This window comes from Molossus molossus, unplaced genomic scaffold, assembly GCF_014108415.1.
Source record: "Molossus molossus isolate mMolMol1 unplaced genomic scaffold, mMolMol1.p scaffold_m16_p_1, whole genome shotgun sequence".
Taxonomy (NCBI): Eukaryota; Metazoa; Chordata; class Mammalia; order Chiroptera; family Molossidae; genus Molossus; species Molossus molossus.
The window spans coordinates 250,336,284-250,363,659 of NW_023425344.1; the positions used below are offsets into that span (position 1 = coordinate 250,336,284).

At 45.1% G+C, this 27,376-nt stretch overlaps 1 protein-coding gene across 7 annotated transcripts in view; it reads left to right on the plus strand.

Annotated features, from left to right (window-relative positions):
* The first annotated feature begins 9,111 nt into the window (after positions 1-9,111).
* Positions 9,112-27,376, plus strand: part of TRAF3 (TNF receptor associated factor 3) — a 65,434-nt gene continuing 47,169 nt past the window's right edge. For all 7 annotated transcript variants that reach the window (XM_036267444.1, XM_036267441.1, XM_036267455.1 and 4 more), the window contains exon 1: positions 9,112-9,239. The gene's annotated coding sequence lies outside the window, so the exon portion shown is untranslated. The remainder of the gene's footprint in view (positions 9,240-27,376) is intronic.

Genomic DNA, 27,376 nt, shown 5'->3' on the forward strand with positions numbered 1-27,376 from the left:
AATCAATGGAAAAAATATCTTTGGTGAGGATTAATAACAACAACAACAACAATTTGCATTTTTGATGTGGGTATATGTGTGTATGTGGGTATCTTTAAAAAAAATCACCTACTTTCTGAAATTGTGCCTGCATTTTGAAAAAATGTTTAATTGCCCGGCTGCATGAAGCTTGCCCATTTTAATTAGAAAATGAAGAGCCAATGCTCAGATATGTCTAAATCTGCATGTTCTGAGCCTTTAAAGAGGACATAGGGCGTATCGTTTGTTCCTGACACAGATGTTACTCGTATTATTTCTCAAGTTTTCCTGTGGACTTTGATAAATTATGTAGAATGTATTAACTCACCTCTGAACATGCATATTGAAGATTGTTCTTTTTTTTTTATCCTCACCCGAGGACATTTTTCCATTTTTTGTTCAGATAGAGTGGGAGGGAGAGAGAAACATCGACGTGAAGGGACACATCGAGTGACTGCCACCCGCACGACCAACCAGGGCCGTAAGGCCGGGGACAAACTGCAACCGAGGTACGTGCCCTTAGCGGGAACTGAACCTGGGTCTCTCTGGACCACAGGCTGACGCTCCAACCGCTGAGCCAAACCGGTCAGGGCAAGATTGCTCTTTTAATTTAGAATTTTTTGTCCAGGGTACTTGATCTAAGATTTAATGAGCATAACACTGAATCAGAAGCACACATTCAGTGTTTCAGATTTTATAAGAGACACTGCAGTTTCAAAAAGACTTAGAATGGCCTTTTGTACTATATTTTATTTATTTATTTTGTAATATATTTTAAATACCGAAGACTAGAGTGTACACTATAAGCACTTCCTTCAAGACACATTCTGGTGAGCAGTGCTGGCAGGACGGGGCATCACCCAGAGCTTCATGGTGGATATTTTCAGGGAGTTTAACAGGGTTTAAAAGAGACTCCTTGTGTTTTATAATTACCCTTTTTGGGGAACCATCCTATAATGTAAACAATATCTGGTGGTATTGTCTTTGCTACACATGTATTATGGTTATGGAATTGGAAGTGTTTGCTTTCTTAGAGTGTACGTGTATCATAGTTTAAATGCTTGCATCTATATTTCATGTATAAACGTCAGTTTCCAAGTGTGGCCTTCAGAGTATTATAGTATATTGTAGAAGGCTTCTTAAAAGGTCCAGGAATGTATCAATGTGTTTAGTTGCTTAAATATTTTCTTCTACTAGGATTAAAACAAACAAACAAAAAAACACTGGATGTAACATGTGAAATGTTAAATGGATACAACACTATAAGATTTTTCCCAGAGGTTTTTTTTGTTAATCCTCACTGAAGGATATTTTTCCATTGTTTTTAGAGGAAGTAGAAGAGAGGGAGAGTGAGAGAGAGAGAGAGTGAGAGAGAAATATCAATGTGAGAGGGACACATCTATTGGTTGCCTCCCGCACTTGCTCTGACCGGCTGGGGATCGAACCTTGCAACCCAGGTACATGTCCTTGACTGGGAATTAAACTCGAGACTCTTTGATGCTCGAGGGCCAATGTTCTAACCATTGAACCACACTGGCCAGGGCTCGAAGAAGTTTTTAATGCTCAGTGAGGCACAATGGGAAGGTGTCGTTAGCACTTCAGATGGTATCATAATTTTGGAAAAACCATTTCACCATCAGGGTGTTTACAAAAACTGAATCCGTCTCTGCCCGGTTTGACATTGCTTAGCTATGTAGGTAGCAAGTGATGCAGTGTCAAAACCAATTTAAAATTACCTGTGTCGTCAATATGCAGATTTTCTTTATTCAGTATTTAAACTACAAAACTTACCAGCCTGAGTAATACGAAATACAGTAGCCTACAAGGAATTAGACCTACCAAACCGAAAATGTGTGCATATCTAAAGTAGTTTCTTTTCTTGATTTGGGTTAACAGAAGTATCTTCACATCTGTAATTTCTGGTAACTTAATGAGAACACACTGAACTTTTGGGTCACAATAAATTTCCCATTATGTAAAACATCTTACACACTGGCTGACTCATTGTGAATGATGAGTAGACATGATTCTCTTCCTGCGGAAAAGAGCAACACGTTACTATGATGATGATTTCAGCCAATTACAAACGGTGCTCAGGTTTCCACGTTGCTGTCTGTTGGCTACTTGTTGAAGACTGAGGGGGACAGACCGAGTGGAACAAGTTGGGAGTGGAGCGCCTGTGTTAGGGTAGAGGATGCAGTCTTAGTCAGTGTGTTCTGTACAGAGGCTTTTGTTTTTATGAGTTTTATGAGTTCAGTTAATGAATGTGTTTTCTTTGACTTACTGACTTCAATCTTGTATATATTTCTGGGTCTTGAAAGACCAAGTGCTGTTATGTATTTCATAGTAGAAAGAACTAAGTAAAGGAATACGTTTTGGTGATGATGGTGGGGTTGATGGCTTTCCTGGTGATACTCTTTCATGTTTAAAAGTGCTACATTTGTATACATGTGTAATTGACATTTTACATTAAAGTTACAATCAATCTTTTTCTTGAAAAATTGTTGAACTCTGAGATTTTTGGGGAGAAAAAGTTAACAAAAACAGTTATGAGTTGTTTTGGACAGTGAGAAGCTTATTTAAAATTATTTGAAAGGGATACCCCCAAAATAATGTAATTGGGGGGCATAATTTTCCTTTTTTGTTTCTTTGAGTTGGTGAGCTGCATCTCATTAAGTGATGTTAACTCAGGTATTTGGCCTTTGGCTGGATTGCATCAACTTTTTAAAACAATAAGTCACATACCATACAATTCATCTATTTTATGCACCCAATTTAGTGGTTTTTGGTACATTCACAGAGCTGTATTTCCCAGGCACCTGTATCAGAAAGTTGTTCCTTTTTGTTGCCCAATCATATTCCGTTGTATAGATGTACCACATGTTATGTATTCGGTAGTCTTTGATACAGCATTTGCGTTGTTTCCCTTTTTGGCTGTTACGAATAATGCTGCTGAGAAATCGTGTACAAGTTTTTATGTGCACGTTTGGGTCATTTCTTTTGGGTGTGTACCGAGAAGTTTGCATCTGTTTAAAAAAAAAAAAATCCTCACCCGAGTGTGTTTCTTTAAAATTTGATTTTAGAGAGAGGGAGTGGGGGGGTGGAAAGAGAGAAACATGGATGTGAGAAACATTGATCAGTTGCCTCCCATACATGCCCTGACTGGGGATTGAACCCATAACCTTTTAGTCTACAGGACAACACTCCAACCATCCGAGCCACCCAGCCTGGGCCGCATCTGCTTTTGATGCTTATTTGAGCTACTCTTCAGGTTCTGATCTAGGTTTGTAAAGAGGCTCTGCTACCTGTAATGGGGGCTCCTTTGACTGTCGTTGGTGACTTGGTGACTCGTATTTTATGCTTGAAGCCCCTGGACCCCCTTCTGCCTACAGAATTACATCTTTCTTTCCTAAGACCAGATCACATCTGACGGTTATCACAGGGTCTTATCAAATAAGTATCCTATTAGATTGTTGGCAGATAGTAAGTCTGTTCTGTGTCTAAGCCAACTAAATCTTGTCTGTATTTTACATTTTTTTTTATGTTCTCCCCTCTTCTTGGCAGCACACTTTGTCCTGTGGGCCCAGCATCAGAGAGGTTGTGACTGAATAATCTATATTTTCCCTTTAGGCAGTATACTACTCACTCCTTTAGCCTTTTTCATGGGAGTTTTGGTAACTGGGTTGCCTATTTTTGAAGTAATAAACATCTTAAGATAGTAGTGATACTCTTGAGCATTTTGTTAAGTGTCCAAATGAGACCTACAGGGATGTTTCCATAATTTGTATCAAATTCATGTAAATGTACATTAACACTATTAGCTAGTTGCCTGAGTTAAATTATGAATTTCATTACTGCTGTTTAATTAAGGAGCAGATTCTGCCATGGTCATTCCAATTAATGGTGAGTGTCTTGTAGGTCTCTCATCATGTATTCAAACTGAGTGAAGCTTAGAAAAATTATTGAGTGCTTTGTGGATGCTGGCTGTATTTTGTAACAGTTGTGTCTTACATTTGAGAAATGTATACTTTTGGGAACCTTTTACATGCATCACATAAATTAAAAAATGACCAAAGAACTTATATGCATGTATGCATAACCAATGGACATAAACAACAATGCTGGGGGGTGGGGAGACAGGATGGGGAGGAGTGTGGCTAAAGGGGAAAAAAGGAGAAACATCTGTAACAAAAATAAATTAATAAAAATTGGAAAAAATATTCAAATGAACTCCCCTGGCTGGAGTGGCTCACTCAGTTGAGCGTTATCCGTACACCAAAAGGTTGCTGGTTCAGTTCCCCATCAGGGCACGTACCTGGGTTGCAGGTTTGATTCCCCAGTTGGAGAGCATAGGGAAGGCAACCAATTGATGTTTCTCTCTCACATTGATGATTCTCCGCCCCCCCCCCCCCCTCCAGCATGTTCTCCGGTGCATGTCCTTGGGTGAAAAACAAAAAAAATGAAATGAACTCTGTAAGGTTCCTAGGATAGGTCTTCTCCTTCCCTATAGACAAGAAATCCCATGTTCAGAAATGAGCAGTTGATTGGGAGAAGTCAGTGCTGGAGGGAGGCAGAGTGCTGCGGGCTGAGTCAGTGTGGGGAGACCAGGCCCTGCCCTCCTGGTGTGCCAAGCCCAGAGCACCAGACAGCGACAGGCACAGCATTGCCGGGTACTCAGTGGCGCCCTTGAAACGTTATTTCTCCCCTTTGAGCTGCCTCCTCCTCCTCATCTCTAACGTGAAGATGATAGAAGCCACTCCCCCTGAACCGAACCTGCTCGCTGCCTTTGGTTTTCAGATGGTTGACCCAGAAGCGGTTTGAATGGTCCTGTAGCGGCTCCTCCTCATCACCCTCTCCTCTAACCATCTACCACTGGCCCTAGAGCCCCTCCCTCCCCCACTGGTTTCTCCCCACCAGTGCGCACTACCACCAACTTAGTTCTATTTGCTGGGGGGTCTCAGCCCCTGGCAGCTGTTGACCCCACCCCTCTAGGTACTGTCTGTTCCAGGAGTCTCAAGAGTCTTCATGTAAGACCCTGCCAGCTCTTCCAGACTCTCCTGGGAACGCCCCCTTGGGCCAGAGCACAGGGTCTGACTCTCCAGGCTCGAGGTCTCTGGCTGGTAATTAGGGGAGAGTGTATTACCATGCCGGGCTGGCGGGGCTGGTGGGGCTGGTAGGGAGAGACCGCCACAGAGAACCAGCCTTGATCTCTGACTTGAAAGGCGGAGGTATCGGGGGTGCCCAGGCCTACATGTGCCCAGAGGCGTTTGATCCAAGTTCCTCTGAGGCTGTTAAACCACTGTAGTGAGTTGACAGTGCACAGTGATGGCAAAGAGAAACTTCTCACACCGCCACTCTCTGCCTTCCCTTTGATCACCAGCCTGGTGCTGTGAGATGGCCAGTCAGTCAGGGATTCACCCGAGGTCTGAAATACTCCTTCATTCAGGGAAGCGGCAGCATTTCCACGGAGCTGATCTGTTCCCACTCCACCACCTCCAGCAGTCAAGCCCCAGGGAAGCATCATCCTTTCTGGTTGGTGTTAATGAACTTTGGTTGGTGCCTGGAAAAGCCTGCTGCTGCTGGTTAGGATGTGGCCTGTGGAGCCAGGGCCTGGGTTGAAGCCTGCTCTCCCACCTGGTCTGTAACTTAGTTTCTCTGGGCCTCGGTCTCCTTGGTTGTGAGGTGGAAAGGATACTGGTAACTACCTTCCAGGGACCGACGGAGTAGTGGTGGCTGACTTATGGGGGATCCTTCATGAGTGCCTGCCCCAACAGTGATGCACTACCTCCGATGATACAAAAGGGCCTGCTTCTGTAGGAGGGGCTTCCGTGGGGTCAGCTGCAGGAATGTCACTTCTGTGGTGTGCTAACCACTGGAAACAACGGAGCACAGAGGAAGGGCCTTGCTGCTGGTGCTGGGGGTGGGAGGGAGTCATTGAAGACTCCTGGAGGAGACATTTCAGGAGCCTGCGCTGGGAGGGGTTAGGTAGAGGAGGGCTCACAGAGGCAGCTGAGTGTTTGCAGGGGTGCCACGTGTTGTTTTGTGGTACTCGATCTAGGGTATTCACTCACCTGTCCCTTACCCAGCACCTGCTCAGGGTCAGGCTGGGCACACATGGTTGAATGGAGGTTATTTAGACAACAGTCCCTGCCAGAAAGTGGTCACCAGAGTCACCAGAAGACAGATGTTACCTACGAGGGGTGTGTGGTGGTGGTGCTCTGCTAGGTTCAGAGTCTGCCCTTCTGTGTGGGCACCATGTGCCTGGGGGGAGTGTGTGCCTCTGGTGCCAGGTACTGGGGCATCTGTCAGTGGTGCAGTGACGGCTCAGTTCAGAGCAGCACCCGCACACTTGCTGAAGACACGCTGGCATGCCAAGGAATGTGCACACCGTGCTGAGGGTGTCCCCCCATCTTCTTTTCCCGGCTGAGTGCTGTGCTTCAGCCTTGCTAGCTCTCTTCTGACAGAACCTTCCCTGGACCCCCGCGGACTCCAGTTCCTCGCGGTGCTGGTTCTCCTCAGGCTTGGAATGACTTGTGTCCATTTGTCTCCCCCCTTGGAGTGCCTATACCCATCAGACAGTGAGGCCTGCCTGATGCAGCATGTGGTCCATGCTCAGCAAGTGGACTGAATGAATGCACGGACATTAGAGGACACTTAGTAAGTGTGCTACTTGTTAAATCCCTTCTTCTGAATTGGTCAGTGTTTTAATAATTCAAGTGCTCTCACCACACAGTGGTTTTTACTGTACCGTGGAGGTAGGTGGGTGTTCAGGTGACCGTGGAGGTAGCTGGGTGTTCAGGTGATTGCTGCCCACACAGGAACTGGAAGAGCTCACTGTACTTGCCATCTCTGGAATAAGAGTTATGGTCTGTTTTCAGTAGCTCCTCAGTAGGGGCTTTGAATTGGGTGCTAGGCAGCAGGTGTGAGGAGCCCTTGAGCTCTGAAGATGGTGTGTCATCGTGCACATTTTCCTTAAGGTCAGCGTTCTTACCAGCACAGTACATCATCAAGGCTGTCCTGCAGTGAAAACCACAGATCAGCCAGCCTCCAGCAAACAGGCTAGAAATCTAGAAACAACGCCCCCTGCCCCCCCAGGTGTTTGCAACAGTTTTTAGAGGATCATACACATCTTTGTGCTTCAGAGGCAGCTTCCTGGGCCAAGGAGTCCCCTGCGCTCTTGCTTGTGAGGTTGATAGCTTTCAGAAAGACTGCAATGCAGCGGTCCCTGAAGTCTCTGTTAATATGGAAACAACCAGTGGTGAGGTCGTTTGCGCCCCTCCACAGCCGCTGACTGGGATCTGCGGTGTGAAGCAGGGGATGATGAGGGTGATGTTCTCCTGGCCTTAGCCGGCTGGCCGTGAGAAGGGACGTGGTGTGTGTGGAGGCTGTGGCCAGCGCAGCGCAGCCTGCTGCAGCTCCTGCCTGGCCAGTGCAGTGGCTCCCAGCATTGAGGAACTGAAGATGCCTCTGCAGCTGGTGCGCCGAGACCTTGTTCTCTTCCCCGGTCACATGGTGGCTTACGAGACGGTAAGGGGCTTTAAAAATCTTGCATACTGTCTGAATGTTTATGAATATCCCTAGTAATTCGGGTGAAGAATCAGGATCAAATAGATCTCGTCTGAACCTAAGAAATGAAACTTTGGTTTCTTATTAAGGACAGTTTGGACATTTGAACGGTTGTCTTATTTAGTGTTGACAAATGCCCTCTAATAAATTATTGAAGATGTTCTTTAAAGAGAGCTGCTTTTTCTTTGGCTTGCTAGATAAACATGGTTGAATTCCAGAGATGGAGATATGGGTGTGATATATTTGTTTACCTGAAGCAATATGACACTTTTCATTAATCTGTTTTACAAAATCTCAGCCATATGGCGGTGGGTGGTGAAGTCTAATTTCCTTAGTTCTTATTTGCCTTCTGATGAGCACTCTCGGGTGTGTGGAGCTCGGTGCTTATCCTGGGGTGGGTCAGGTTCTGCCTCCAGCTGCTCCTCTGTGCTTGCCTACGAGGGAGGCTGAGAGTCAGAGCTCAGATTCGTCTTGCTGTGAATTGGTGGCCCCCGACTGTATTAAATGCATCATGAGTGGTAATTTATATGTCCCAACACCAAGAAATATAATGCCAGGGTTACCATGGCAACTGCATGCATCCTGAAAAGCTTATGAATGGGTTCTGAGCCTTCTGGTGTTTTAAGTGAGAGGTTCCAGCTGAGAGGCTGCAGTCATGCTTAGTGTAAATAAATTCAGCTGCCCGTGTGCAGCACGTCCTTTCTCTGTCACCCGAGTTGTTCATTCAGCTCAGTTCTTTCTCTGGTGACATCTGCCTTGGTGCTGGGTTCCTGGCAACAGAGTGTGGTTGAGACATGGTTTTCACCTTCAGGTTGGAGGCCTAGCATGTGTTTTCAACAGCCCAGCACCTCAGTCCGTGGGGTGTGAAGCGAGCTGCGACCCTCGCCATCGCCAGGGCATAGTTGCAGCGTGTGCTGCATGGCCGTGGCAAAGCCTCCTCTGCATGTGAATAGCTCCTCTCCAGTAACTCCCTACCTGGCTCCAAGAGCCTGACTACTGGGGCAGCCCTGCTGGCTGCTCTTCCTGGTGTCCTGAGGTGGTTCTGGAGAGCCAGCCCAGGTCAGAAAGACCCCTGTCCAGATGCCAGCTTGTGACAGTAACAAAGGCTGATCATTACCAGAGGATTGTCTGCCATGTTAGAAATATACGTGGTATAGTTTCTCGTGTATTTAAACTGTATCAATCAATACCTTGACTGTGTGGGACTACTCTTTGTCAGTGTCTGTAAAAGGCCTCTCGACAGCCTGGGGGCCTGGGGGCCTGGGGGCCTGGGGGCCGAGTCTAAGGAGCTCTGGGTGATGGTGGCCGCTGAGGCAGTAGCTCAGAGATGGATCGCCAGGTTCCGGAGGGATGTCACACGCCTGTAGAATTCATTCTCTTCGTTAATAAACAGTCAGATCATACAGTTTGAAGTTTAAACTTTCTGGCAGGTTAACTTTCAGGCTCACATCACTGGGCATGTTGCGGCAACTCACCTAGAGGTCTCAGTTAAGAGTCTTCATCTAATTCAATTCCTTTATTTTGCAGATGAGGAAACTGAGACCCACAGAAGTTATGCCACTGGGTTAAGGTCCCAAAGCAGGTCAGAACCAGATCTAGGACCAGAACCGGCTCCTGGCTGCCTTCTCCTAAGGATCGCTTTCCTGACAGAAGAGGTTCGCTCTTGGTTACTTGTTCTTGCTTCCTGTGAGCACAGGGACCCCATCGTAGTGACAAGAGCAGCTTGCTTGTTGATCATTTAAAAATTTCAGCTTTCTCATGTTCTTTCTTCTGTCGTTTATTGAACTTCTGCTCAGTGTGCTAGAGACCAGGCCAAGTGGTATGAGAGCCCAGCCTGAGCATCCTGATAACTCTGCCTGTCCGTGTTTGCAGAGAAGCCAAGCGCCCAGTGGTCATGGGCGGGGTGTGGGGATGTGTGTGTGGACCTGAGTCATCACCTGTTAAGTCAAGGTCATGGTACTGTATTTTCTGAGACAGACCACAAAGTACTATTAGGTACAGCTTACAGGTTACACCTCACTACAAGTAATAAGAGATTCAGCTTGCAAAGCTTGAAATACAAATTGAATTTTAACCAGATGCCAGTTAACCCAGAATTTTAACTTACCAGTCTTCAAGAAGATTAAGGTTTTATTGTAGAATTTACGTACAGACTGTGTTTTCCTAAGTGGCCTCAGTGCTGTCTCCCATCCTATGTGTTCTCACAGTGGCACCTTGACCAGGAGGTGGGGGGTCTCTGTCCCTTCCTTGTGAGCCTGGTTTGTGACCCGCCTCACCCAGTGGTGAGGCAGAAGTGATGCTTTGCAACTTCCACGCGAAGTCTTAAACATTTTTGCCTGGCTTCTCTTTTGGGGATACCTGCTCTGGGGCACCCAGCTGCCATGCCGAGAGGCCCAGTGAGCTCCCACAGGAGGACTGCATGGCGGGGCCCTCAGGAGCCCCAGCCAGCAGCCGTGGGCTGTGAGTGCGTGGCCACCGATGGCCCTGGCAGTCCACTGTTCTCACGTTCTCGCCGAGACCCCGGACGCCAGAGCAGAGAGTGCTACATCCTTTATCTGGATCCCAACCCACAGAACCTGTGGGCATGACAAGTGATGGTTCTCACCACTCTGTTTGGGGTCATTTAGTATGAAGCCTGGTTACTGGAATCCTTAGTGTTTCCATTCATTGCATGGTAAAGATAAAAAGCATAAGAAATTAGTGGCTCTTTGGATACTTAGCCTTACCTTTTAAAAATAACAGCTTTTGAAAGGTGATTTTCATACTGTCGGCTGCACCCTTTCACAGTGTGCAATTCTGCCGTTTTTAGTGTGCTCCCAGTTGTGTGTCCAGAACATTCCACCACCCCAGAGTGATGTCCAGACTCTGACTCTGGTTCACTCACAGACCAGCAAGATGGAAGACCGGGCCAGCTGTGCACCATGTGCAGCCACGGCGCCACGTGCTGGGTCCCGCAGGCACTGGGGCCAGGCTCATGAGTGCGTGAGTTCTGGTCGTGTGAAGGTGATAGCCGGACAGGTGGAGCATTTTTGGCTGCAGTGTCTCTGGAGCATCTGGTCTGTGCATGGGAGTTCCTGTTGAGTCTTGGATAAGCCAGGAGCTTTGACTGGGTTTTCATTGGAGGGTCAACAACTAAGGCTTTCAGGGACAGAGACCATGCTACAAACAGGAAGGGCATCTCTGGGTGTTTGGTGAGCATCTGACACATTCAGGGCACAGTGTGCTTATTCATTTTTCCTTGCTGTCCACACATGTCCGTGTGCGCCGATGTGCCCTCCTGTGGGTGCGTGCTGTTTCACACTCGCACACAACAGTTGATATCGTGGGCAAGAGCAAAGGCATGACCCAAGGCGGAAGGGGCTGCTAATAGCCTAGACCAGGGGTCAGCATACTTTCTCTGTAAAGGGCCAGAGAGTAAATGTGTGAGGCTTTGCGGGCCTGTCCGGTGGTAGACAATGTGTAAACCAATGAGTGTGCCTGTGTTCCAGTAAAACTAGTTACAGAACAGTGGCCCTCCTTTGCCTGGCCCCGGGCCTGAATACATCTGGCCACCTGCCTGTCCTACCTGTCTGCTGCTTAGGCTATGAGGCAGCGAGGGCATTCTCACAGTACTTAGCCCGTGGCCACCATCCTCCCTGCAGGCCCCATGAGGGCAGGAGGCACATTTCTCATTGTTGGATCTTGGCTCAGTAGTAACAGGAACCCATTAAATGGCTGATTAACCTTGGAGCCCTGAAGAAGTGATGGGGCCATCACAGTTGAGGGCTGGTGGGCAAAGGTGAGGGAGAAGGAGTGAGGCCAGTGGGCAGGTCCAGCAGCATCTGGACCCCACTGCTCAGGCAGGTGGTAAGACATGGGAAAACCCAGAATGGTGAGGACAAACAGGAATGCAGTCACCAGTTTCCCTTTGACCCAGGAACAATGTTGTTACACTTTCTCAACAGAACTGCATCAAAGGGGTCCTAGAAGTAACCATTCAGGTGGAGAAACCACCTTCAGTCTTAGAGACACTGCCTTCAGGTCTTGGAGACACTGGTTTTTCTTGATATGAGGGATCCTGTGACCCAGGAGCCCTCCATAAGAGATCTCTAAAGTGAGTGCCTTAGCACTGGGCCTTGCATGCTCCCCCCGACCCCCTCGTGGCATATTCGTTAATTTATAGTGAGTGAATCAGGCAATGGTGTTAGAAACCTGTAATAAACTCAAACAGAATTCAACAGTATAATCTCATTGAACTTGTTCTTTGGCTTAAAACAGAGATTTCCAATGGCTATGCCATAGCATTTTTACAACATGCAATACCTGACTATTTAGTGAGGGACACTGACCTTTTTTCCCTTAGCTTGTCAGATTTAAAAAATGACAGCAGCCCGGCCAGTGTGGCTCAGTGGTTGAGCGTCGACCCACACACCAAGAGGTCGCCGGTTCCATTTCTGGTCAGGGCACATGCTCAGGTTGTGGGCCCGATCCCCAGTGGGGGTGTACAGGAGGCGGCTAATCAATGTTCTCTCTCATTGGTGTTTCTGTCTCTCTCTCCCTCTCCCTTCCTTTCTCTCTAAAATCAATACAGAAAAAAAAATTTTTTTTTAAATGACAACAGCCAACACAACAATAGCTGGTATGTGTGAATGGATCAAAATTACGCCTTTTTAAAAAATCACATAAGCCCTGACCGGTTTGGCTCAGCGGTTAGAGCGTCCGCCTGCGGTCCGGAGAGACCCGGGTTCGGTTCCCGCTAAGGGCATGTACCTCCGTTGCAGTTTGTCCCCGGCCCTGGTTGGTCGTGTGGGTGGCAGCCACTCGAGGTGTCCCTTTCACATCGATGTTTCCCTCTCTCTCTCTTCCTCTCTCTCCCTCCCACTCTGTCTGTACAAAAAATGGAAAAATGTCGTCGAATGAGGATAAAAAAAAAAAAATCACATAAAAATATTCTTTTCGGTGTGATACAGAATTTTAGTAATTAGTTTATGTGCTGTGAAATGAAAAAGGTTGAAAATTGCTGGCTTGGAAGAATAAACATTAGTTTAACTGAAGGAAGACAGTAGCTTGATTTGTCAAAAAAAATTGATGTTCAATTAGAAATGACAAATTCTCACACAGATAAGCCCTGCATATGTTGCAGAATGGCGGTTCACGGGCAGACTCGTCGTTAGGATTGCTTTGCAAGGGTTTTCAGACCCAGACGGGAGTCAGCTCCCCTCCGAGTGCTTCCTGGGCAGCTGTGTCCCTGCACACTGCAGACGGAGGGGAAATGTGTCGTGAAGAAAAGGTTAGGATGGGACTTGCGTTTGTTGCAGCAGGAGGAGATGCCTCATCAGTATTTTAGACTGTTGAAGACAGAGATTATGAGATATTTTTTTTGTTTTTTTAATCCTCACCTAAGGATATTTTTTCATTTTTTGTTCAGATACAGTGGGAGGGAGAGAGAGGGTGGGAGAGAGAGAGAGAGAGAGAGAGAGAGAGAGAAAGAGAGAAAGAGAAACATCGACATGAAAGAGACACATGGAGCGGCTGCCTTGCGCACGGCCCTGACCCAGCCAGGGTCAGGGACAAACTGCAACCGAGGTATGTGCCCTTATCGGGAACCGAGCCCGGTCTCTCTGGACCGCAGGCCAGCGTGCTAACCGCTGAGCCAAACCAGCCAGGGCGAGATTGTGAGATGTTAAAACCTCTGAAATAATCTTGTTCAGTCCCTCTGCCAGCCCTCTTTCGCTGAGACCCAGCCCCCGGGCACAGAGGAGGTGTCAGAGCCCAGGTCGGTGCCTCCTGTCCAGCTCTCCTGCGTGACTGTGGCTGCCTGCTGCCCCTCCTTGGGGTGATCCTCCTCCAACCCCCACCATGGGGCTTGTTGCCCAGGGTGTAGGAGTCTTTTTTGGCTTAGTACCTTAACTCAAAACCCATAGACATCCTAGAACATTGTTTTCCTTTTTAGTCTGCCTGGGATTTTGAAAATTTCTCACAGTGCTGGATGGTTTAGCATTCACCACATGAGTGGTAAGGTTTATTCCAACTTGTAATTACATATCTTTTTTTTTTTTTAAATCCTCACCTGAGAATATTTTTCCATTTATTTTCAGACAGAATGGGAGGGAGAGATGTATATATATAGAGAGAAACATCAACATGAGAGGGACACATCAATTGGTTGCCTCCCCCACAATCCTGACCAGGGTCAGGGATGAACTGCAACCGAGGTACGTGCCCTTGACCAGAATCGAATCCGCAACTCTGGTCTGCAGGCCGGCGCTCTAACCACTGAGCTAAACAAGCCAGGGCACAACTACAGATCTTGTAAAATAGTTTTATTTCCGCCCTGGCTGGCTTGACTCAGTGGCATACCTTGGTTGCAGTTCAGTCCCCTGCCTTGGTTGGGGTCGTGCGGGAAGCAACCTGTCGATGTGTCCCTCTCAAGTCTATGTTTCTCTTTCTCTCTCCCTCCCTGTCTCCCTCTCTCCCACTCTATCTGAAGCTAAATAGAAAAATATCCCCTGGTGAAGATTTAAAAAAAAAATTTGTTTTCTGCATTCAGATTTGCTCCTCTAAAAATTCTGATTATAATATTAATTTAGAAGGCATCTACTATGAGTTGTTGAAAAATAGCTCTTGTATCATCTTTAATACAGATATTTTTGAAGTATAATTTATGCCTGAAAGTGAATTGCTACAGAGGTTTAGTTTGTTGCTTGGAAAAGAAGTGTGAGGAGTATTTTTTTGTTGTTGTTAATCCTCACCTGAGGATATTTTTCCATTGATTCTCACATAAAGTAGAAGGGAGGGAGCAGGAGAGAGAAACATCAATGTGAGAGAGACACCAATGGGTTGCCTCCAGCACAACCCCGACGGGCCAGGGAGGGACCTTAACCCCCCAGGTATGTGCCCTTGCCTGGGAATTGAAACCTCAACCTTTCGGTACACGGGCTGATCCTCTAACCCCTGAGCCAAACTGGCCAAGGCAGAAGTGTTTTTTGAAAATATATATATGGTTTTCATTGATTTGAGAGAGAGAGAGAGAGAGAGAGAAACATCGATTGAGCCGAAACCTGGGCATGTGCCCTGACTGGGAATAGAACTGGTGACCTTTCAGTGCAGGGTACGACTACACTCAGCCGACCAACCCATTCCGGCCAGGGCTAAAAGTGTCTTTTTAACAACCCATTTAATTAATTATCAACCACTAATATTTATCAATATATTTATTTTATATATACATATACTTTTATGTATGCTAACATCCTCATGCTTGATATATATTAGTGTAACTGTATGTATATATGTACATACTATTTAATATCAAGCTGAAATACAGCAAAAAGGTTGGTACCCTTGAATTACAGTGGGATCCCCCCCCCCCCATATAACTTATAAAATGAGATACTGAATTGATGTTCAATACTGAGCCACTTTTAAACACTTGATTTTTTAAAAATTTTATTAAATGGCCCGGCCAGTGTGGCTCAGTGGATTGAGCATTGTCCCATGGACTGAGAGGTCCCAGTTCGATTCCTGGTTCAGGGCGCATAGCCCCGAGTTGTGGGCTCGATCCCTGGTGGTGGCCATGCAGAAGGCAGCCGATTGATCTTTCTCTCTTACATTGATGTTTCTATCACTCTCTCTCTTCCTCTCTCTGAAGAAAAAAGTCAATAGAAAAAATTGTATTAAATGTGTTGGGATGACATTGATTAATAAGATTATACTGGTTTCAAGTGTACAGTTCTGTTATACATCATCTGTATATTGCAATGTGTGCACACCACCCAAAGTTAGGTCTCCTTCCATCACCACATATCTGACCCCCTTTACCCTCTTCTGCCCTCCACACCTGTCTCCTATGGTCACTAACATACTTTTGTCTGTGTCTCTGAGTTTTTGTGTGTCATTTGTTGCTTTCTGTTTTATATCCCACATGAGTGAAATTATAAAGTTCTCGACTTTTTCCCTCTAACTTATTTTGCTTAGCATATTCTGAAGATCTGTCCATGTTGTCATCTTTTCTTGTGGCTGAGGAGTATTCCATTGCATTTATGTACCACATCCTCTGTATCTGTTGTTTCTGTGTCTTAGCCTCCATGAGTAATGGTGCAGTGAACATAGGTCTACATATATCTTTACAAATAAATGTTTTCAAATTATTGGGGTAGATGTTCAGAAGAGGGGTTGCTGGATCATGTGGTAACTCTATTCTTAATTTTTGAGAAGCCTCCATACTGTTTTCCATAGTGGCTGTACCAGGTTACATCCCACCAGCAGTGAATGGGGGTTCCTTTTTCTCCACAACCTCTCCAGCACTTGTTACTTGTCTTGGTGATAATAGCCATTCTAACAGGTGAGGTGGTATCTCATTGTGATTTTGACTTGCATTTCACTAATAGCTAGTGAAGTTGAGCATCTTTTCATGTATCTGTTGGCTAATGTATGTCTTTTAAATATATATATATTTCTTTTTTTAAAGATTTTTATTGATTTTAGAGAGAGAGGAAGGGAGAGAGAGAAACATTGATGTGAGAGAGAAACATTGATTGGCTGCCTCCCGCATACCCCTTACTGGGCATCAAGCCCATAACCTGGGCATGTGTAGTGACCAGGAATTGAACTGGGACCTTTCAGTCCGTAAGACGACACTCAATCCACTGAGGCACACCAGCTGGGCTCATTTATTTTTGCTTTTACTTCTCTTGCCTTTGAGTTGAAATTCATAAAATCCTGAGACCAAGGTTTGTAAGTTTAGTACCTATATTTTCTTCTATGTATTTTATTGTTTCACATCTTATATTTAGGTCATCGATCTATTTTGAGTTAATTTATTGTGTGTGATGACAAAGGGCACTCTAGTTTCATTCTTTTGCATAACACTTGATTTTTCTTTTTACATTTACCTATGTCTATAATTTTAAAATCTAGAAATCACAGAAATAGTTAATCTCTACTGATTCTTCAGGTCATGGCTTAGACGCCCTGACTGCAGGGAGGCCTTTATAAACGGGTGGCGCTGGCGGGCTCCTCAGCACATACTATTCTTCTGTAGTTCTCCTCTCACACATGAGCATGCGTGTGTACACACACACACACACACACATGTGTGCTGTGGCCCCTTCCCTGTCCACAGCCAGATCTCTGGGGTGGGACTCTTTCCTGCCCCGTCTCCCTGAGCGGTGCCTCCCTGGCCCTGCCCTGGGTGATGCTGAACAAACGAAGGAGCCTATAGCCAGAGCTATCCTCAGGTGGCCATGATGACCCACGCCCACCCTGTCTTTCACACAACTGCCTCGAGTTTCCAGGAGTCTTCTGACTCATCCAAGAAATCTTTTTCTCATTACTAACTTGCTTTTTCAGATGATTGACTGCTTCTACTCCCCCTCCTCCCAGAGCAGAACACACGAGGAGTGGCTGGCTTTCGTGTCCTGGCGGGCCCCTCCTTCTGCTCTTCCCTCGGGCTCTTTCTCATGTATGTGAGCGAAGGCATTGTGAGGAGAGCAAATGTAAACGGTCCTTCTAGTTCTAGTGAAGAGTCTTCAGGAGAATGAGGCACATTTTAGAGAGACTAAGAAAACCTGCCCCATTACTTTTGCTATTTTAATTTATAGAAAATTCTCTTCCATTTTCCTAATGACAGTTATGAGATCGGGTGAAGGTTGTGTCATTCGAAAATATTTATCGGGCACTTGTGAGAGTGGACAGAAATGGACCCTGAGGTCAGACAAGCCTAGGGTGGTCTCAGATGCTCTGGACCATCTGGGATGAGCTGGGTGCTGGGTGCAAGCTGCGCACCCTGCCCCGGGCGCTCCAGGCCTGCGCAGGCTGTTCTGGAGTCATTGTCAGCACTGCTGTAACCTACAAAAAAAGATTTGTCTTCATATTTTTCTAGTAGAAAATGTTACTAATGTCGCCATTCATATAAGAAATGTTAACAGAATATTTTATGTTAAGAATGTGGATTAATTTTGGGGCAAGCCTAAGAAGTTTGGTGTTGCACAACAGATCTCCATTTTTTAAATTTTTTTATTTTTATTTTTTTAGATAGAGTGGAAGGGGTGGGAGGGAGAAAGAGAAACAGTGATGTGAGAGAGACACATGATTGGTTGCCTCTGCATGACCCCGACCTGGGGATCAAACCCGCAACCCAGGTACATGCCCTTGACTAGAATCGAACCTGGAACACTTTGGTCCCCAGGCCGACACTCTAATCAATGAGCCAAACTGGCCAGGGCCAGATTTCCATTTAAATTCACTGAGTAGCCCTGACCAGTTTGGCTCGGCAGTTAGAGCATTGGCCCTTGGACCAAAGAGTCAAGGGTTCGAGTCTGGTCAGGGGACGTGCCTCAGTTGCAGTTCGGTCCCCAGACCTGGTCGGGGTTGTGCGGAGGGGGGCAACCAAATGTATGTCTCTCTCTCACATTGGTGTTTGTTTTTTTTTCTCTCTCTCCTCCTCCTCCAATTCTGACTAAAATAAATGGAAAAAATATCCTTGGGCGAGGATTAAAAAAAAGAAAAGTAAAATAAATAAATTCACTGAGTAAAATGCAGTGGATCATAACTGTGTTCCGCACGAGCCCATTGCGCAATAGAGCTCATTGAAGGGCTGGTTAGATGCACATTGCGGGGCGACCTGGAAGCGTTTCACACTTGGTACATCTCTAATTAGAATTACATGATCAGTAAGAGGCCGGTGTGAGACCTCTGTAATGGCGCGGAGGCAGGATAGTAAGAAGCTACAAAAATTTCTTGGCAAGCAGAATGGAGAAACAGACAGATAGCCGAACAAACTGGCTGAGCAGTGTACAGCCAGGTACAGAAGATTCCCCAGGGTGGAAAGCCCAGCTGTCTAGCAGTAGGCAAAAATCTAGTGCTGGGTCCCCCCACGGTGGTCTTGCCTCCTCTGACCTTTTCTCCCTAGAGATAGCATCTAGGCCTCAGTTGTATTTCAGCTCCAGGCACAGAAAAGCAGCCAGTCCAGGTGAGTGGTGCCAGGACCAGCTGCAATGACTAATGATGACCCCATGCCCTGACTCATCTGTAAAGACCACGACCCGACCCTGAAAGGACACACTTGGAAAAGCTGATGAATATTCTATTGAGATCCTCCCCTAAACTTCCAGCCTTAAAACCCCTTAAAACAAAGGACCCAGTGCTCTCCTTCCCAGAAGCACCCCTGCACCTTTCCCCTCTGTTCCCCCACAGGAGTGCATCTCCTAAACTCTAAGGGTCCCTACGAGACTTGCAACCAAGGAGCAGTGGGCAGCTCGTCCTGGGCTAACCCCTGAACCTATCCCAAGGTCCCCTTTCCTCTGACTCTCCTGTGAGCTGACAGCAGCCCCAACCAGGCTCTCTCCTGTTGCTTTCTCTATCCTAGGCCCTTCCTTGTTCCACTGTCCCCAGCTTTAATAAATGTACTCTCCCAATCACTAGGAATCCTGTTGTGAAATCTTTCCTGCACAACGTCCAGAACCCACACACTACCGATGGGCCCAAGGCTCTGGGCCTGGTCCTCTTTCCAGTAATGGTGGGTCTAGCAGTTTTAGCAACGGGGTCACATTTGATTCGGAAGTAGATCTATTCTAGAGGGTTTATGTAACATGAAGAATATTAAATTCAAAGAGATCCTAAAAATATACCCTAGATAGCTTAAATTTTCAACATGACTACCTAACTGTAGAAATATAGCTGCCACTTCATAGCTTCACTTGAGTAAGCAAGCCATGGTAGTGGGCGTTCGATCATGGTTTCAGGTAAGACTTCAGAGAGACCTGTCCCAGTGTCAGAGACAAAACTAAACTCACCATTGCAGTGTAGTCTAAAACGGCTTCTTTTCACCCTGCAGTAGTTTGAACTGTCACCCAGTAAAGTGGGGTAGTCATTGCACTCTTAGCTAGCTGTTCCTCTTCAAGTCCACGTCGATAACACTTCAAAATGTCAGGGAACAAGTTTGGTTTATTTTCATATTAAAGTAGCTGGAAACTAAGCAAATTGTTATTTAAATGCTGTGAGAAAATTTATTTTAGCCTCACCGGCATCTCAACATCACCTGTGAAGTCAAAAAGGGCCTTACTTGGTTCTGAATGTCATGTTTGTCTGAAGGGAATAAATTCTGGGATGTCAGTGCTGAAATTCAAAACAAGGAAAAAACATGCTTTGTTTTTAAAAGGGACAAATGCATCTGTTAGACATTATTGACGTTTTGGGACTTTTGAGGTATGTATTTTGCCTCTTGATAGAGAATTGGATGACTGCTCAGAATTTGAACTTATAGATGTCAGAACCGTCGAGAACACTGTGGCCAAGTCTCCACTGGTCCTTGAGACCCAGATTTCAGTCCTGCTGACTCTGACTTTGGGCAGGTTGCTGATGTCATTCTCTTAGTCCCTCAACAGTCCAGGGAGAGATGTGGACTAGTGGGTAACCATCTAAAGATAATTTGAGGGTGCAAATGGCAAATCTGGGTTTACAGTATAAATCTTTATCAGTCCTTATGACATCGTAAGTCATGAGCATGGCTTTGCTGGCGTGTTCTCTCCTTGGTGACAGATATAGTTGTTAAGAACCACAGACTCGAGGACAACCACTGCCACTTGCTAACGTGTAATGTTGAGAAGTTGTTGAATCTTTGCATCCCCTTTTCCTCATCTATTGTGGGTCGGGGAGAGGGAGAAAGGTGTTTATAGAACTGGGAGTAATAAACTCATAACTACAGGGATAAGTTAATAGTAACTACGACTAGTATGAATTGAATGCTTACTGTGGTGTAGGCGCTTTCTAGGTGCTGAGGGTATAAATCTGAGGAAAACACATTTGTCTTCAGAAAGCTCACCGTCACGTGGGAGCGAGAAGGCAGCAAGGCCAGGCCAGGCTTGTTAAGTGTTGGATGGTGACCCGGTAGTATAGACAGGAGGGTCACTTTCACTGGGAGGGGAGGGTTTGTGGGAAGATACTGGAGTCGAGCTCCCCAGCCAGCAAGAGCCTGCCAAGTGTGCATGGCACCTTGTTTAGTGCTCGGGAGACTGGGGAACTAAATCTAACATGATCCCTGCCCTGAGGTTAGTGAGAAACTGAGTTTGGTGTAAATAGTTGATGTTAAGAACTGAGTCTTGAGGCTGAAGTGTGAGGACAGGGAGGGCGTGGGAGAGAAGGAGGAGCCACAGGGAAGGGGCAGTATAGCACAGTTTGCAAGGCCCCCTGCTGAGGGAGCAGTGGGGTCTGGGCCTGCTGAACTGGAGTGGGGTTCCTTGGACTCAGGCCCACGCCAGGTCAGAGGACAGACGGCGAGGGAGGGGGAGTGCTTCATGACTTTGAGTGGCGTCTAATTGTTGAATTAGAGTTTTATGTGTGCTAGACTATTTCTTCTTAAAAATAACTCAATTTCATAGTCTTTGTTTCTCCACTGAACTTAAAGCCATAAAATTTTTAATTAAGAAAACAACCTTTTTTGGTCATTACGTTTGCAGACAGTTTCCTGCACCTGTGGGTTAGAAAATGAAACAAATGGCATGGAGAACGTGCAGAAATCGGCTTCTGTGGAGGGGCTGCTTCATGCCCTGTGGAGGACGTGGTGCCTTTGCTCACCCAGCACTTTCTGCTGCATTTCTTAGTGAGGAGCGGGAGCTGGCTGAGTCAGGATGGGAGGCCCACAAAGTCAGAAATGGAAGTTTGTTAGTTGATTTGCTTTCCATTACACCGTTATGTCTGGAGACTGGGCACGCCCGCTCGTCAGTCAGTGAGCAGGCTTGGCAGCAGGCCCTGCGTGGCTGCTTCGCACGCCTGGTAATGTGCTGGTGGCACCCAGTGGCACAGTCACTGTACTGCCACAGTGTCTCCGAGGCATGTACTCACTAGTGATGATAAGAAAGATGTTGTGGCCCTGGACGGTTTTCTCAGTGGTTAGAGCATTGGCCCACGGACCAATGAGTCACAGGTTCAATTCCCGTCAAGGGCAAGCACCTCCGTTGCAGCTTGTCCCTGGCCCTGGTTGGGGTCATGCGGTAGGCAACCAGTCAATGTGTCCATCTCTCATCGATGTTTCTCTCTCTCTCTCCCTCCCACTCTGTCTGAAGATATAGAGAAAAATAAGCTTGGATGAGGATTAAAAAAAAGAAAGAAAGAAAGTTGTTTTGTTTTCATAGTCCTGTCCTGTTGGCAAAGTGGGTAGGTGGGAACATGTACATAGAAGACCTGTTTGCTGCAAATAGAATTAGAGCATAATGTTGCACACTAAAGCCTTTTCTGCTTCTAAGATGTCTGTGAGGAAGGAAACACTTAGCTTCCTAGTTCTGATAAACTGTAGTAGTTACGTGGTAGTGGGCTTCTGCTTACTAAGAAAATTGTTCTGAAGTCTGCTGTCGCAGCCATGCGGGGTTAACAGGCACCAGGCTCCCTGTCCAACAGGACTAAGGGGAGGTGACTGAGGACCTGCCTCGGGTGCAGAATTCAGGTGCACACCAGAACGCTTAGCGATTGAGATTAATAAAATTGTAGAGAACTACTTTTAAAAATAACAAATTCAATGCAAGAAGAAAATCCACAATGAAAAAATCAAGTTTTAAATAGAGCCGGGGTCAGTATCAGTGATTTTTCTTTTTGCCTTAGCTTCAGTAGAGCTCAACTCAGCTCTGTCACTGATAACTGTCTTTTTTGTTTCTTGTGGATTTTTTTTATTAATTTTGGTTTTATGTCTGTTACTCCTTTAAAATTTATACCTGAGGCAAGTGCCTCGCTCACCTCACTGTAGTTCCAAAACCTGACTCCCACCTTAAACAACTTGAAAACCAGACAAAATGTAAAACAAGAGTTCAACATTGGTTGTGGTCAACAGGCAGGTTAAGACTGTGTTCCTTGAAATAAGGGAAACAGAGGAAGTAAGCCCTGCAATTATCCTAGCTTATTCTGCAGAGCAGGAGCCACACTGTTCCTGTCCTGGGCCGGACAGTAAGTGTCTCAGGCTTGCAGACCACATGGTCTGTGTGACACTGCTCAGCTCTGCCTTTGCCTGTAGCTGCTTTCCTACTGTGTGCGCAAACAAATAGGTGTGATGTGTTCCAATAAAACTGTATTTGTAAAAACAAGCAGCAGGTTGGATGTGGCCCTCATACTGTAGCTTGTCAATCCCAGCCTAGAGACAGTTCCACAATACAGGGCAGGACATTATAGCATCTAATAAAAATCAGCAGGCATGCAAAGGAGCAAGAAAATATGATATAAACCAAGAGAAATGTCAGTCAATAGAAACAGACCCAAAAATAACAGAGATGGTGGAATTAGCTGACAAAGGCATTAAAACATTATTATAAATAAGATGCACACACTCAAGAATGTAGAGGAAAATGAGCATAGTGAGTGAAATGATAGATATAAAAAAGACTGAAATAGAACTAGAGATAAAAAAAAGTAATATCTGAAATGGGCAATGCAGTAGAGAGATTAACAGCAAATTAGCACCACAGAAGAAAAGTTCAGTGAGCTTCAAGACAGCAATAGCAACTATCCATTTTACAGCAGAAAGAATAAAGAAAAGTGAACAAAATAACAAGGCACTCTTGACCTTTGAGTCAACATTAATTGTTCTAAGATATGTGTAAATGGAGTTCCAGAAGAAGAGGAGAGACTGGAAACAATATTTGAAAAATAATGGCTAAAATGTCCAAATTTGATGAAAATTATAAGCCACAAAACTAAAAAATGTCAGAGTAATCAAAGAAAACCTTACCAGGGTATCACATAATCCAGTTGCTAAAAAAAACAATGATAACGAGAAAAAAATTCTTGAAAAGCAGCAAGAAGAAAAGAAGTCATATTACAGAGGAAATAAGATACAAATGGCACCCTGGCCACTTTTGCTCAGTGGTTAGAGCGTCGGTCCATGGACCAGAGAGTCCCAGGTTCAGTTCCCACTAAGGGCACATACAGTCGTCCCTCGTTTATCACAGTTAACTCGTTCCAGACTCTAGCAGTTGCACCTGGCGTTGAAGGATTCCTGGGGTGCTCGAATACATAGGCCTACAGTCCATACGTACAGTAATTTTAATTTTTATTGTAATGCAGGGGTGTATAATTGACTCAGACAACCGAGTGCACGCTGTATCATTTTCACTGTCTCAATCAACTTTTTAATGAATATATTTGAAAAAACTGCGATAGAGTGAAGAAGCACGAAGTGGCGAGGGATGGTTGTGGTTTGTCCCTGCCCCGGTTGGGATCATGTGGGTGGCAACCGCTTGATGTGTCTCTCACATCGGTATTTCTCTCTCTTCTTTCCTCTTTCCCTCCCACTCTATCTGAAGATAAATGCAAAAATGTCCTTGGGTGAGGATAAAAAAAAAAGATACAAATGGCAGTGACTTCCGGTCAGAACTTGTCACCCAGAAGACAACAGAGTGACATTTAATAATGTTTAGAATTCTGTATTCTGTGAAAATATTTTTCACAAATGAAAGTGAAATAAAAATTTCTAGGCCAATAAAAGCTGACAGAATTTATTGCCAGCATAACTGCACTCCAGGAAATTTTAAAGGAACTTCATATAGAAGGAAAATGATACCAGATGGGAATTATTTTTCTTAGTAATTGATAGAATAAGCAGACCAAAAAAATCTGTAAGCACAGATGTTTTTAAACGGGATCAATACTCTTGGTCTTGTGTACATATAAATAACATTCCATTCAGAAACTTTATTTTCAAGCACACATACGATATTTGTAAAAATTGACCAATACTGGGCCATAGTGCAAATCTCACACGTTTTAAAGCATTCTAACAATAATACCAATGAGAATCTCTGATCTCAGTAGAATTGACCTATAAAATCTGTAACAAGCCCTGGCTGGTGTGTCTCAGTTGGTTGGACTTTGTCCTATGCACCGAAAGGTTGCTGGTTTGATTCCCACTCAGGGCATAGGCCCAGGTTGCAGGCCTGATCCCCAGTGGGGAGTGTGCAGGAGGCAGTTCATCGATGTTTCACTCTCACATCGATGTTTCTCTCTCCCTCTCCCTCTTAAAATCAATTTTAAAATATTTAAATTTTAAAAAGTCAGTAACAAAAAGAGGATTATAAAACCCCTAATAGTTTACAAACAAAAATTTTGAAATATCTTGGGTCTAAGAAGATGATATAATGGAAGTTAGAAAATATTTGTAACAGGATAATAATGAAAATACTGTGTACAAAACTTGTAGAATGCAGCCAAAGCTGTACATGGAAGGAGATTTATAGCCTTAGAAAAGTAGAAAAGCTGAGAATTAGTAGGCTAAGCATCATTCTAATTAAAAATTAGAAAAAAACATGAGGTTGCCCTGGCCAGTTTGGCTCAGCGGTTAGAGCATCAGCCTGCGGTCCGGAGAGACCCGGGTTTGGTTCCTGCTAAGGGCATGTACCTCGGTTGCAGTTTGTCCCTGGCCCTGGTTGGGTCATGTGGGTGGCAACCACTCATTGTGTCCCTTTCACGTCGATGTTTCTCTCTCTCTCTCTCTCTCTCTCTCCCCCCCTCCCCCTCCCCCTCTCCCCCCCTCGCACTCTATCTGAACAAAATATCGAAAAATGTCCTCGGGTGAGGATAAAAAAAAACCCCAAAAACAAGGGGTAAAAAGCCCAAAGAAAGAAAATAATAAAAATAAGAGTAGAATTAATCAAATGGAAGTTTTACAGTAGAAAAGATCAGCAAAGCCAAAAATTGGTTCCTTGAATGGGCTAGTCAAATTGACAAACCTCTGGTGAGACTGGTAACAGAAAAGAAAGTGGATGCACAATCAGTGAAAAGAAAAAAGAGAAACCACTGTGGATTCAGTGGACCGTAAAACTGCAAAACATTAAAAATAGCATCATGTCAGTAAATTTGAAAAATCAGGTGTAATCAATTTCTTGAAATGTAACTTATTAAAAGTAACTGCAGCCCTGGCTGGTTTGGCTCAGCGGTTAGAGCGTTGGCCTGCGGTCCAAAGAGACCTGGGTTCGGTTCCCGCAAAGGGCATGTATGTACTTTGGTTGTGGTTAGTCCCCGGCCCTGGTTGGGTCGTGCAGGTAGCAGCCACTCGATGTGTCCCTTTCATGTCAATGTCTCTCTCTCTCTCTCTTCTTCTCTGTAATAAATAAATAAATGTAACTGCAGAAGAAACAGAAAACTTTAACTAAGTCTATAACCCGTTTAAAAAATCGAATCAGTAATTTAAAATTTTTGGACAAAATAGCTTCATTGTTAAATTCCACCAGTCTTACCCAAATACTTCCTCAGAATGAAACAGGAAACATGTCTTGTTTCATTTTTTTTTTTATCCTCACCCGAGGACATTTTTCCATATTTTGTTCAGATAGAGTGGGAGGGGGAGAGAGAGAATCATCGACATGAAAGGGACACATCGAGTGGTCGCCACCCTCATGACCCAACCAGGGCCGGGGACAAACTGCAACCGGGAACCAAACCTGGGTCTCTCTGGACTGCAGGCTGACGCTCTAACCACTGAGCCAATCCGGCCAGGGCCTGTTTTATTTTTTTAAAAATCCTCACCCGAGTATATTTTTCCATTGATTTTTTTTCTGATAAGAATGGGAGGGAAGGAGGGAAAGAGAGAGAAACATTGATGTGAGAGAGACACATCAACTGGTTGCCTCCCGCACAACCCCAACCAGGGCTGGGGATCTAATGGCAACCAAGGGACATACCCTTGACCAGAACTGAACCCAAGACTCTTTGGTCCAAGGACTGGCACTCTAACCGCTGAGTCAAACTGGCTAGGGCCCTAATTCATTTTTGAGTTTATCACAACTTCATTACTAAAACCTAACAGGGGTAGTAGAGTCAGTGAAGTGTTTCTAACAGGCAAGGACAAATAAATTGCCAGCACTGACTTTTTGTTTCCTTGCCAAAGAAACATGCAGAGTTAACTTGCTCTTGGCAAGAACTGTAGATCAAGTTTGAGTGATAAACTGTTTTGTTTTTAAATTTTTTTTAATTTATTGATTTGAGAGAAAGAGAAACATCGACTTGTTAACATCCATTCATGCATTCACTGGTTGACCCTTGTATGTGCTCCAACTGGGGATCGAACCCCCAGCCTTGGCATATCGGGAGGTTGCTATAACCAACTGAGCTACCTGACCAGGGCTGATAAACTTTTTAAATTTATTTATTGAATTTAGTGGGATGACATTGGTTAATAAAACGATATAGGATTCAGGTGTACAATTCTATAATACATAATCTGATATTGTGTGTTCAACATCCCACATCAAGTCTCCTTCCATCACCATTTGTCCCCCATTACCCCCCTTTATCCTCTCTACCTCCCCCAGTCCCCCTTTCTATGAGGGTTTTTTTCCTTAATTCCTTCACTTCTTCCTCCCAAACTCCTCAGCCCCCCTCCCCTCTAACAGCTGTCAGCCTGTTCTCTATATCTACAAGTCTGTTTCTATTTTGTTCGTTTGTTTTGTTCTTTAGTTTCCACATATAAGTGAAGTCATATGGTCCTTGTCTTTCTCTGACTGCCTTATTTCACTGAGCATGATAAACTGTTTTGATTTACAAAATACGAATGGAGAATATTGAGGGTGTGTGTGTGTGTGTATGTGTGTGTGTGTATTACCTTAATTGGTCTATACAGTTTCTCGAGTGGATTAAAATTTATGTTTTTGAAAGTGTGATTGTAGGTCCGGCTGGTGTGGCTCAGTGGTTGAGCATTGACCCACATACCAAGGGGTTGCCAGTTCGATTTCTGGTCAGGACACATGCCCAGGTTGTGGACCGAATCCCCAGTGTGGAGCATGCAGGAGGCAGCCAGTGGATGTTTTCTCTCATCCATATTTCTCTCTCTCTCTCT